The following is a 14,080-nucleotide window of genomic DNA, read 5'->3' on the forward strand; positions in this document are numbered from 1 at the left end:
AATGATTAGAAAATAAAATTGTTTATATCACTAGTGTAGTTTTAATTCGATATAACTAGTTAAATTACACGTTTTCTTTTCTTTGTTTTAAAAAATCAAGTGTATTTAATTGAGTTGAGTTGAGCATTAAAACTGAAGAGTATTTTCTAGAATAACTTAAGACTACAAATTTACATTAAAGGGCAGAAAGGACCATTAAGTTTGATATAAGCAATGAAAATTGAAAACAATCAAAAATCATCCAGGGGTTTTTGACAAGCAAAGGTAAAAAAAAAAAAAAAAGAATAGAAGAGAGGCCATTTCTTTATTTTCTTTTCTCGAAGTCCATTTACTGGAGAGATGCAAGAGAATTGATGGGTTTAATCCTGTAGAAGCACATCTGTGTATCTTCTCAGACCATTTCCGTATGCCCGAGTTGCGAAACCACACCTGATATTCAAATCTCTGCCCGAGTGTAGCAATTTACTAGCAGTCTCTAATGGCCTGCACCATCTGCTCTAGCAGTCTTGTCAGCACTTCGTTAGCTGCCCTGCACGCACATCTCACCAATGGATGCAGGACGCATGCTCTTCAATAGAAGGGCAGCTACGTTAAACTCAGCCTATGAGAATAATATTGTAACTGGGTGTAGATTGATACCAGCTGTCATCGTTTCGATCTTCAGAGGCCAAGAAAAATCTTCTCGTTGCTTCGAACGAATGTAATAACTAAACAAATTTTATCGAAATTGTAAAATTTTTAATTATCAAATGTATACGTTTAAATTAAGATCTGAATATGTTAAAAGTACATTTTCAAATAATTGTCTGCTAAAATCGATACGAGTAAGGCATTGTATTTAAAATAAAAAAAAAAAAGAAGAAATTATAAATTTTTCTTCTTAGCTTAACAGACAGATGTTGAGTTATCATTTCTTAAAAACAAAGTAAATTTGATAATATAAATTATATGCTATCAAATTTTATTCTATAAACAATTTTTTAAATCTTATAGATCTTAAACGCCTACTCAAATATCTCTTCGATAATTGAGTCAAATTGCTAACATTTAAAAAAAAAAAATACATCGATTTAACCTTTATTGTTATACACAAATTTCTGGAATAGAAAGAACGAATGTCCGAAAAACGATAAAAATAACATATTTAGATAAGTTTCAAGAAGATAAGAACCATTTTCAACTATATATTAATACAAAACTAAAGTCGGAAGTACAGTTAAGTGTATTAGTGGTCATAAAGTTACGGGGCACACCCTGAACTGTTCTAATGGTGTTTCTATAACAGTCACGTTTTTATTCTTCGCCTATTGGTTATTACAAGAAAATCCACTCTCAACTGCAGCTGATGATTGCCCAGTAGCTGGACCCGTAGGTCACGTGCATTGGTTAAGTTAATTGTGCAAAGATAATGGTGCATCTTGTTTGATGACCGATATTTAATTTACAAGTTCACTCGTCAAATTTTGAAAATAGCAAGGAAAAAAATAAAAAGAAATTAACTAAATTAGATAGTTTATTAAAATAATTAAAAATAATAAATCGATTGAACAAACCTAATGTCGTTGTAGAAGATTTACATAAGCTATTAAACAGAACTAGCTTAGTTTGATGATTAAAAAAAACTACAATTAATGAAGATCCGACATCCTGTTTGGGCACACGATGCTATCGCGCATGTGTGGACAATAAAAAAAAAGCGCAGTGATATTTCAATAAAGGAACGTGTTGTATACAAAGGAGAAAGTTTTCATCCACGATTCGATCAGCGAATAGATAAAGTGCTGTTTCAATAAAGCTTCTTTGGGTTATTCGTGACCGTACAGACATTCTACACGTCCTCGTAAATCACTTGAGCGTGATCGTTCCTCTACTCTGTCCTCCGAATTTCCCATTAAGAGCGCAGTGGGATATCTGTCAACTTGCTGCCCTCCTCTCATTGGTTGTTGTTACCTTTGACAATCATTCTCTTGCTCCAATGGTAGGTCTCGTTGATACTTTTCTTCTTGCCGACTTCTGATAGAATTATTATTCGTTTAATTCTAACCGTAGGTATGCCTAATTGGGACAAACATTCCATGACAACGTCCAAAGTTCTTATGTGATTTGAATAACAGTTTTTATCCAGTCTTCAAACCACTAATATGTAATAAAAGAATCGACTTACTGTAATATATTTATGCTAATTTTAAATGAAAACCAATGTACAAAATATTGTTACAGACAGGGGAGGATTTTAACTTTATGGAGCCTTGTGCTTGAGGCTTTTTAGAGAACACTTTTTTTAAATTTTTAAATAATAAATTTTACACACGAAGCAACATTTTATTAATGTTGTCATTAAGTAAAAGTTAATTAAGTAAAGCGTAAAGTAGTGGTTGACCAGTGGCCTCGTTAATTATTATTATTATTTTAATTTTAACAAGAAATTTCTACATTGTTATTGTTTTACATTTCTATATTCTATCCCTTATTTAACAGTACTGTATACATACTTTGTATTGTGTCTTAGGGCTCCTAAGAGTTGGGGGGGCCCTTTACTCCATCCCTATTAAGCCCTTATATAGATCAGTCACCGGTTACAACTTTAATAAATATAACTGATCATAAATATCTAAAAATTCTTAATGGGTAACTTTAAATTAGCTATGTAACTAAATTTTAAAATGTATATATCCTGTTCATTTAAAAATACGTCGAGGGGATTACATAGAAACTTCTTGGATCGTAAAATATAAGAATTATCGAATATTTTTTTTCGATTTAATTCCAAATATTCAAATGCTCAAATTTGTCGACATTGACGATCTTAATTAAGAAGACGATGAGGGTAAAACGAAAAAAGAGCAACATAGTTAGCATTATAATCGAGATGTCTTGTCAGACTAGTGGATGAGGCGCCTTCATGCCCTGTAGATATGAGGGCAAAGTCGACAACAGTATCACTAGAGGCGCGAACGAATTGAGTCAGCTCCAAAATTTCAGGGGTAACATGATTTCCCCTTAGGTCTTTTATTTTCTATAGATTTTTATTTTGTTTTTTTCCTTACACATCTCGGTTAGATGAATCTATCGAAAAGGTTTTATTTTCTCTTATTCGTGAAATAAATAGGTTTAACAAGATTTCGAAAGCCTGGCAAGTGTGTAAGTGTAAAGATTATTTCAAATTTTCTAATCTATCGAATCTAACAGTTTTGAATAATATTTAGATTTGTATTTAAAATTTTTCTTTTGTAATACATCACCTCTTTCTTTTTAGCTTTACTAAGAATTTTCTTGATCCTTTAAGTAAATCTTCCAGGAAAGATTTAATAAATTTCAGATTTCGAATTGTATAGAGCTTAAAAAAAAGGTGTGAAGTGTTTATGGGTAATGTTAAACAGCAGGGTTTCTTTAGTAGTAATTTGCGGAATGTTATATCCAGATTTATATTTTATTTCTCAAAGTTTAAAGGCAGGTAAGTTAAATTAGAGTTTTTTTTTTTATTCTATAAGGTTATGCAGATTCCTTTAGAAGTTTTTTTTTCTGGAAGTAAATTAGTTTTATATTTATAACAAAACATAATTACTTAAATTCCTTTATGTTTATTTATTAAAATAAGTTATAAAGTAAAATATAAGTCTGTAAAAAAAAATCGGACGAAAAGCGAAGAAGCTTTAACTAAATTTGAATAATTTACATAAATTTAATTATACCTAACAACTTTTTCTTATTTAATATAGGACTATAAGTAAGTTAACATCTTAAGCATAAATTTTCCTATATATTATAATTAACTAATAACTTTAGGCTAAGGAATTTTGTAATTAAAATGATAATGATTAATTTTCCTATAATTTAATTTAGAATGTTACGAAATTCTAATCTTAGGTAATTGATGATCTAATGAGCCTATAGGAAAACAAGTTAACTCAAGAATTAAAGTAAGTAAAAATAATAAAACAGGGTAATAAACTTAATAATAAAGTAAAACGATACAATAAGTAGTTATTGAAGACAATGTAACCGAACTTAATCTAAAAAGTGCAAAGGAATTAAATAATTAAATTCGAAGAATACAAAAATAAAAGAATATAAAAGTATTATTATTATTATTATTATTAGGACAACATCTGATTGAAAAAAAAAAAGTCTAAAGAAGAAAACTGAGTTATGAGTCAGAGATTTAACTTAGACGGATTCAATGGGAAACTGAGAGAGAAAAATAAAAATATATCTGTGAGATTAAAAAATAAAGATATCAAGGAAAGAAACAATAAAGATTTTAAATTGAAAAAAAAAACAGAGTAGAAATTTATTGGTACAAATGATCTAAGTTTAAGCCAACAACTTCTCTCGAATAACACGGGTTAAAATAATAAAAATGAACACAAATTAAAATATTAAGGGAATAAATACATGAAGTTAATTCATTAATTACGCTATTACATATTCGAAATTATTTAAATAATAATAATAAGAAGCTTAAACATAAATAATTTTCTTATAAAAAAAAAAGAAAACACGTTATATTTTATCATTTCTACATCTACACAATCGTATAAATTAGAAGGATTAATGTATTGTCTTTACGAATTCTATTGTTAATATGGACATATCATATTTTAAATATAATTTTATCAACAAGATTTAAAGAATTTAGTTTAATTTTAAGCGTACTTAACGTAAGAGAAGTTTAAAAAATAAATAAAAAAATAATACGTAAGCATCTTTTCATTTTAAACGATTAATAATGTTATTATTATTATATTCAGTAAAGTCATGTTCTGTTACTTCGCAACGCATATAATTAATTTTTTAAAGAGTTTGTTTTATTTGACGTGTTATATAGCCTAACAGAATATAAATGAAAAGATTATATCAATGGTAAACAAAAAGGGAAAAATATTATAATAGGCCTTCTGTTTCGTGAATTAGAAAAAAGTATTATACAGTAAACTCTCCATTTAACGAATTAATTTGGGTTCGCCATTGCCAAAAATCCGTTAAATAGAGTATTAATAACGAACTTAAAATGTTGTTATAATGTATAAGTTTGAATAAAATAATATAATATATATTCTTTAATCCAATAAAATGTTTTTAAATCTTTTATATCGAACAGAAATTGTCAGTCTGTTAATTAAATCGGGGTTAATCTCTTCACAGAAGATAATTTCAGAAATGGCGATTTGTTTTTAAGATATGGTATCACACGAGGAATCCCTTATAAATTTGAATTCAACTCAATAAATCTACCTAGCAATGAAACTTTAAAGAAACATTCATTATTAATCACCATAGATCACATGTTATCGATTTTTATTCCCTTATTAAGTATTCGCAATAAGGTAAAGACTTTTTTTTTTTTGTTTTTCAGCCGATATACGATAAAATAAAAATATAAAATAATTATATTTCTTGCTATTTAAACAGAAAATTCAGCATCTGTCAACATTTATCAATAATTTATCGATAAAATAAGAAGAATAAGAAGGGGGAAAAAAGAAATCTATTAATATTTATATTTAAATATAGTCAGATTGTTCGTTTTAGTTTATTAAATATTAATTAAATTTTCAAATTAATGAACTTGTAATTATTCTGTATAATATTATAGAATAATACGAATGTTTCCCTTTCTCTACAATGGAAATTTATTCATTTGTATGTTTGAATATTTGATTTAATTAATGAGAAAAGTCGGTAATTTAAAAATAAATTATTCTAATTTATAAATATTTAACAGATTTACTTAAGATGTAAACAACTTTTTCTATTAAACAAAGTGCATTCTGTAGTGTTAACTACAATGTTTGTTAAAATAAAATAGGCCTAAAGATATTAATTTCAAAGTTAAACTATTAATTTTTGTAATTTTTATAAGCTTTAATATCAAATTTAATAAACTGAAAGCATTATTATTGTGATATTTACTTTATAATTTTCACAATAAAAACTATTATTATTATTATTATTAACCTACCTAAAACATTATCTCGGATACGAGTTAACTGGACTAAACTTCAAAATTTTAATTAAATTAGATGTGTTAATTTAAATTAAAATCTATAAGAATTTATAAATATAAATAGGCCTATCGCTAATTTGTAAGATTAATTATGGGATGAAGTTGTATAAATTAATTTTATCCGCAACAAGATCGATATATTTTTTTTCCCCTTCAGAAATTAGTTTAATGTAATGCTAATTTTTACATTCAATTATCGGGAAGATTTTATTTAAATTCGCATTAAAAAAATTTATTCTGATAGTTTATAGGCCTATTATTAATTTTATAAAGAAATTTGCATAGGCCCTAAATAAAAATGTCCCCCTTTTTATATATTAAATCGAATATGTACAAATTTTAAAACAAGTGTAAATTCTTATTCTAAAAGTAAACTTTAAATATAAAAGACAATACTTAAATAATAAACTGTTTCTATACTATATTATACAGAAACAGTTTAGGCCCTATTAGTTTAAGTGTTACGTTTCTCCTCGATCTAATGAAAATTAAGTTTATCATTATCAGTAGATGTAAATTAAGTTAATATTCGATATTATAATGAGTAGAACGGTTAAAAATTACAATAATTTTATAGTTAACATTTACAAAATGCCACTGTAACCTGCTGTAACTTACACGTCGTTGTTACACGTTGCAACACCAAATTCACATCTTCGTATCTGTAATTTTCCAAAATTATTATCTAAAATAGGTATAAATTCAAAAATAATCATATTTATTATATAATTTAAAGTATTTTATAAATGAAATTTACAAAAATAGTTCTTAAACCAAATAAGATGTATTAGAAAAAAGTGAACTAACTTATATAAATACACTATAACTGCTTATTGTTATAACACATAAAAAAAACTGTTATTAATAAAGTAATTATTAAAATAATATATTAATAAAATTAATTTAATTAAAGTGTTAAATGTACTGTACAAGAATACTTTTTAAGTTCTTCATTAAAATAAGTATAAAAGTTAAAACAGTTGAACACTTGTAGCCAGTTGAACACTATTGATTTATATAATAAAAAATAAATAAATAAAATTACTATTTAAGAGAATTTTTATTCAATGTATAACATTAAAGCAATCTTATTGTAACTGGTTTATAAAATTTTTTAAAACAAGTTTAATAGGTTTAGAACATCTATCCTTATCTAGATGTAGAAAATAGTTATCTACGAAGAAAATAACTTCAAGTAAATATTTAATGATTTCTTTGTTTTCAGCACCTGTTTTATAAATTGTTATATACATCTGCCTCCGTATATTTGCACCTGAAAGCAACATTGATTTTACCTGTAGGCATCATTTATTTTGTTTGTAGAACATTGTTTCTAATACAGGTGCATCCTTTATGAAAACTTATTCCTTCATTTTGATTTCCAACTTTAATAAGACAACAAATTTACTTTAATTAAAACACTATTTTTGAAAGGTAGATTGCATTATCTCTTTTTTTTTTTTTTTAAATACTGAAAAATTTTTGAAATTTTTATTACATAAATAACTGCTCGAAAGATTTTACCGAAATTTTATACGCTAGAAAGATTTTCGACCTTTAGAAATGCTCTCAACATCATCATCATCACCATCATCATCATTATTATCATTATCATTATCTCTGCAAAGGTTTGATTTATTTAATACATAATTGAATTTAAATTTATGCTATTTTAAAAATAATAATCTAAATTATTTAATTTATTCAACAAGATTTAAAGAGTTTTTCCCAAGAAAATATTAATATTTAATACACCAAATTTTATAGATAATATATATATATAGAAGATTAATAAGTAAATTAAAAATTAGATAATTAATTAAAAAAAACAATTTTATTTTCACAAATGCATTAACATTTTTAACATTAATTTTATTTATATACCAGCTTAAAAACTGGATAATAAAATACAAAATACATCGTAAAAATCTATGCTTTATATATAATTTTATCAATATAATTTGAAGAATTTCAATTTAATTTTAAGCCAGAAGTTAAAAATTATTTACATTTATACGAATTATAAATAATCAGATATTAAATATAAAAGCCATCAATAATTTTGATTCATTCTTTTCTATTTTAAGAACACATTTCGTAGAAAATTCGTATTATTATTATTATTTTTTTAAATATTAAATATTAATATAAAAATACATTAAAAAACAAAATAAAATATTAAAAGTATATCATTTTAAATACATATTTAATTACATTTCTAATATAGTAATATTACTTAAATTTTAAATAATAGTCATTACACTTCACTTTGCAAAATTGCATATTTTTTTCTTTTTACAAGTGAAAAATATAAATCGAATTTTATAAAATGACAAAAATCAAATAGACTTCATATTACTTCCTAATTGAAAAGGAAACACTTTTTTTTTAATATTATTATTATTATTTTTTTTTTTATTATTTTTTATTTTTCGTTCCACCACTTCTACTTGCTGTTCCTCCCTTACTCTGTCATCGAACGGCTTGGAGTAAATCAAATAAGTTGAAATGTAATTACACGCTGAGGAAAAAAGAAAAAAAAAAAAAAGAACAGATGCCAGTTCAATAACAGAGAGTGCTGCTCCTGTACTACATGCCTATCCGTGCCTTGCACTTCTACCTTTAGGCAAAAGTAAGTGTGAAGATTATAGTGTACGCGTGTCAACCGGCCTTTAAATCCGATTTTAAGATTTTCGTTTTTATAAAATAAAAGATTTGATTTAATTTAAATTTCAGCTCTTTTATTATTATTTTTTTAATTCCCGAAAATCTCGCGGTTTTCGATAAACAATGTGTAAACAATGTACGAAAAAAATCAAGCGGATTATCGCGAAGTGATAAGCCTGGGGCATACCAAACAGCAGAGGCTCGGAGTCTCGCAGCCCCTGATTACAGGGCTCTAATAGGCATTGCTATATCCCCCTGGGTGGTCCATTCCAGGCCTGACAATTTGTCGACCTTGGATGACCTCCACTGTACTTATCCACTGATTTTGGTTGCGGCCCTATTGCGCCATCAAGAATAATAAAGGCGTTGAGTGTGTCTTAGTGGATAGGTATCCGAGTCGATTAACCGTTATGGTGTCTGACGTCACTGAAGTTCTCCGTTACGCTAGACAAATTGGGTTTGCAACGTCCTCTTTAGCCGTGATCTTAACAAATAGAGGAGACGTATTAAAAAAAATATAACAACATTGACAGGATCGGAATAAAATCTAAATATTTAATTAGAGATTAAAATTTTGGTTAATTAAGTTAGAATGCTAACGTCTTTATAAAAAGGACCAGCGTGAAAAGTAATTCTAGGGGTGCTTAACTTGATACTTAGTTTACTTAAGAAGAAGGGATGTTGTAACTGTAGTTACACATGCTTCTCTTAAATACGTGATCTGGCTAATCCTCAATGACAACTACATCCCTTAAAGTTTGAACATTTAGTTAAGGGATCTTAAGCTCGATACCTCGCAAAAATCCCCTCGACAGCTGCCAAATTGCTGCACCTGTGCCTGTATTTTAGGAAGGAAATGTAGTCGGATTATCTTCCTTGATCTGAATGGTTGCTTTAAGTAGTTGATAACGTCTGCTTTTCTCTAGTGGAAAGAAAAGTTAATATAATGTATGAGGTAATTTTAGAGGACAGATATATCGTGTGACATGAGGTATGTGCAATGATTTTTGATCTTTTTTTCCTGAAGAGGCGAAGAAACAACTGCTATTAGAGTACTTCAGTTATAAACAAGTGTTAAGGTGACAAGTGATTAGATGTTGAACATGAATTAAAGATAAAATATGTTGAAATTTGTAAGATAAAGTATGAGTACAAATATGAGCTTGATATTCATAATTTAATGTTTTTTTATTTTAGAGGAAATTGCTTATAAAACATTGAATTTTAATCTTTCAGATAAATATCTATAAAGTAAACTTACCTTTATTTTAAATTTACTTAATCAGAAAATATAGAGCAAAATGCTTAATCGTTAGCTTAATATTTAATAGAACTTTAGAAGTTATATATTAATATTACAAAAGGAAATTTTAATAATATAAACTATAGCAAATTTCACAGGCCTCTTNATTATCAACGATACTTATAATTATCATTCAATTTTTTCCTATAAATTCCATTTTGAAAATCAAAATGCACCTTAAATTCGAATGTAGTATGGTGTTATTTCATAAGTTTACAAGATATTAAATGAAAAAAATCATTATTAATGCATATTTTTCAATTTTTTTTGTCTAGTTCATAAGAAACTACTGCTACAATGGTAAGTTAAATTATCTATTATTAAAATAATTAAAAATAATAAATCGATTGAACAAACCTAATGTCGTTGTAGAAGATTTACATAAGCTATTAAACAGAACTAGCTTAGTTTGATGATTAAAAAAAACTACAATTAATGAAGATCCGACATCCTGTTTGGGCACACGATGCTATCGCGCATGTGTGGACAATAAAAAAAAAAGCGCAGTGATATTTCAATAAAGGAACGTGTTGTATACAAAGGAGAAAGTTTTCATCCACGATTCGATCAGCGAATAGATAAAGTGCTGTTTCAATAAAGCTTCTTTGGACATTGACAGCATCTTACTTTGTCAAAGATTTATTGGTTAATCTTAGATCTACGTCGAATGCACGAAGAAAAAGTTTAAATGTGTTATATTTAAATGNTTTCATCCACGATTCGATCAGCGAATAGATAAAGTGCTGTTTCAATAAAGCTTCTTTGGGTTATTCGTGACCGTACAGACATTCTACACGTCCTCGTAAATCACTTGAGCGTGATCGTTCCTCTACTCTGTCCTCCGAATTTCCCATTAAGAGCGCAGTGGGATATCTGTCAACTTGCTGCCCTCCTCTCATTGGTTGTTGTTACCTTTGACAATCATTCTCTTGCTCCAATGGTAGGTCTCGTTGATACTTTTCTTCTTGCCGACTTCTGATAGAATTATTATTCGTTTAATTCTAACCGTAGGTATGCCTAATTGGGACAAACATTCCATGACAACGTCCAAAGTTCTTATGTGATTTGAATAACAGTTTTTATCCAGTCTTCAAACCACTAATATGTAATAAAAGAATCGACTTACTGTAATATATTTATGCTAATTTTAAATGAAAACCAATGTACAAAATATTGTTACAGACAGGGGAGGATTTTAACTTTATGGAGCCTTGTGCTTGAGGCTTTTTAGAGAACACTTTTTTTAAATTTTTAAATAATAAATTTTACACACGAAGCAACATTTTATTAATGTTGTCATTAAGTAAAAGTTAATTAAGTAAAGCGTAAAGTAGTGGCTGACCAGTGGCCTCGTTAATTATTATTATTATTTTAATTTTAACAAGAAATTTCTACATTGTTATTGTTTTACATTTCTATATTCTATCCCTTATTTAACAGTACTGTATACATACTTTGTATTGTGTCTTAGGGCTCCTAAGAGTTGGGGGGGCCCTTTACTCCATCCCTATTAAGCCCTTATATAGATCAGTCACCGGTTACAACTTTAATAAATATAACTGATCATAAATATCTAAAAATTCTTAATGGGTAACTTTAAATTAGCTATGTAACTAAATTTTAAAATGTATATATCCTGTTCATTTAAAAATACGTCGAGGGGATTACATAGAAACTTCTTGGATCGTAAAATATAAGAATTATCGAATATTTTTTTTCGATTTAATTCCAAATATTCAAATGCTCAAATTTGTCGACATTGACGATCTTAATTAAGAAGACGATGAGGGTAAAACGAAAAAAGAGCAACATAGTTAGCATTATAATCGAGATGTCTTGTCAGACTAGTAGATGAGGCGCCTTCATGCCCTGTAGATATGAGGGCAAAGTCGACAACAGTATCACTAGAGGCGCGAACGAATTGAGTCAGCTCCAAAATTTCAGGGGTAACATGATTTCCCCTTAGGTCTTTTATTTTCTATAGATTTTTATTTTGTTTTTTTCCTTACACATCTCGGTTAGATGAATCTATCGAAAAGGTTCTATTTTCTCTTATTCGTGAAATAAATAGGTTTAACAAGATTTCGAAAGCCTGGCAAGTGTGTAAGTGTAAAGATTATTTCAAATTTTCTAATCTATCGAATCTAACAGTTTTGAATAATATTTAGATTTGTATTTAAAATTTTTCTTTTGTAATACATCACCTCTTTCTTTTTAGCTTTACTAAGAATTTTCTTGATCCTTTAAGTAAATCTTCCAGGAAAGATTTAATAAATTTCAGATTTCGAATTGTATAGAGCTTAAAAAAAAGGTGTGAAGTGTTTATGGGTAATGTTAAACAGCAGGGTTTCTTTAGTAGTAATTTGCGGAATGTTATATCCAGATTTATATTTTATTTCTCAAAGTTTAAAGGCAGGTAAGTTAAATTAGAGTTTTTTTTTTTTTTATTCTATAAGGTTATGCAGATTCCTTTAGAAGTTTTTTTTTTCTGGAAGTAAATTAGTTTTATATTTATAACAAAACATAATTACTTAAATTCCTTTATGTTTATTTATTAAAATAAGTTATAAAGTAAAATATAAGTCTGTAAAAAAAAATCGGACGAAAAGCGAAGAAGCTTTAACTAAATTTGAATAATTTACATAAATTTAATTATACCTAACAACTTTTTCTTATTTAATATAGGACTATAAGTAAGTTAACATCTTAAGCATAAATTTTCCTATATATTATAATTAACTAATAACTTTAGGCTAAGGAATTTTGTAATTAAAATGATAATGATTAATTTTCCTATAATTTAATTTAGAATGTTACGAAATTCTAATCTTAGGTAATTGATGATCTAATGAGCCTATAGGAAAACAAGTTAACTCAAGAATTAAAGTAAGTAAAAATAATAAAACAGGGTAATAAACTTAATAATAAAGTAAAACGATACAATAAGTAGTTATTGAAGACAATGTAACCGAACTTAATCTAAAAAGTGCAAAGGAATTAAATAATTAAATTCGAAGAATACAAAAATAAAAGAATATAAAAGTATTATTATTATTATTATTATTAGGACAACATCTGATTGAAAAAAAAAAAGTCTAAAGAAGAAAACTGAGTTATGAGTCAGAGATTTAACTTAGACGGATTCAATGGGAAACTGAGAGAGAAAAATAAAAATATATCTGTGAGATTAAAAAATAAAGATATCAAGGAAAGAAACAATAAAGATTTTAAATTGAAAAAAAAAACAGAGTAGAAATTTATTGGTACAAATGATCTAAGTTTAAGCCAACAACTTCTCTCGAATAACACGGGTTAAAATAATAAAAATGAACACAAATTAAAATATTAAGGGAATAAATACATGAAGTTAATTCATTAATTACGCTATTACATATTCGAAATTATTTAAATAATAATAATAAGAAGCTTAAACATAAATAATTTTCTTATAAAAAAAAAAGAAAACACGTTATATTTTATCATTTCTACATCTACACAATCGTATAAATTAGAAGGATTAATGTATTGTCTTTACGAATTCTATTGTTAATATGGACATATCATATTTTAAATATAATTTTATCAACAAGATTTAAAGAATTTAGTTTAATTTTAAGCGTACTTAACGTAAGAGAAGTTTAAAAAATAAATAAAAAAATAATACGTAAGCATCTTTTCATTTTAAACGATTAATAATGTTATTATTATTATATTCAGTAAAGTCATGTTCTGTTACTTCGCAACGCATATAATTAATTTTTTAAAGAGTTTGTTTTATTTGACGTGTTATATAGCCTAACAGAATATAAATGAAAAGATTATATCAATGGTAAACAAAAAGGGAAAAATATTATAATAGGCCTTCTGTTTCGTGAATTAGAAAAAAGTATTATACAGTAAACTCTCCATTTAACGAATTAATTTGGGTTCGCCATTGCCAAAAATCCGTTAAATAGAGTATTAATAACGAACTTAAAATGTTGTTATAATGTATAAGTTTGAATAAAATAATATAATATATATTCTTTAATCCAATAAAATGTTTTTAAATCTTTTATATCGAACAGAAATTGTCAGTCTGTTAATTAAATCGGGGTTAATCT

At 26.7% G+C, this 14,080-nt stretch overlaps 1 long non-coding RNA gene across 1 annotated transcript; it reads left to right on the forward strand.

Annotated features, from left to right (window-relative positions):
• Nucleotides 1-11,973: 11,973 nt before the first annotated feature.
• Nucleotides 11,974-13,356, forward strand: LOC111618993. The gene is made up of 3 exons (XR_002755669.1): nt 11,974-12,080; nt 12,811-12,863; nt 13,045-13,356. It is a non-coding gene; the product is annotated as an uncharacterized LOC111618993 (long non-coding RNA).
• The last annotated feature ends 724 nt before the right edge of the window (nt 13,357-14,080 follow it).

Source organism: Centruroides sculpturatus, unplaced genomic scaffold, assembly GCF_000671375.1.
Source record: "Centruroides sculpturatus isolate CEXI.00-Female unplaced genomic scaffold, Cexi_2.0 scaffold259, whole genome shotgun sequence".
NCBI classification, from domain to species: domain Eukaryota; kingdom Metazoa; phylum Arthropoda; class Arachnida; order Scorpiones; family Buthidae; genus Centruroides; species Centruroides sculpturatus.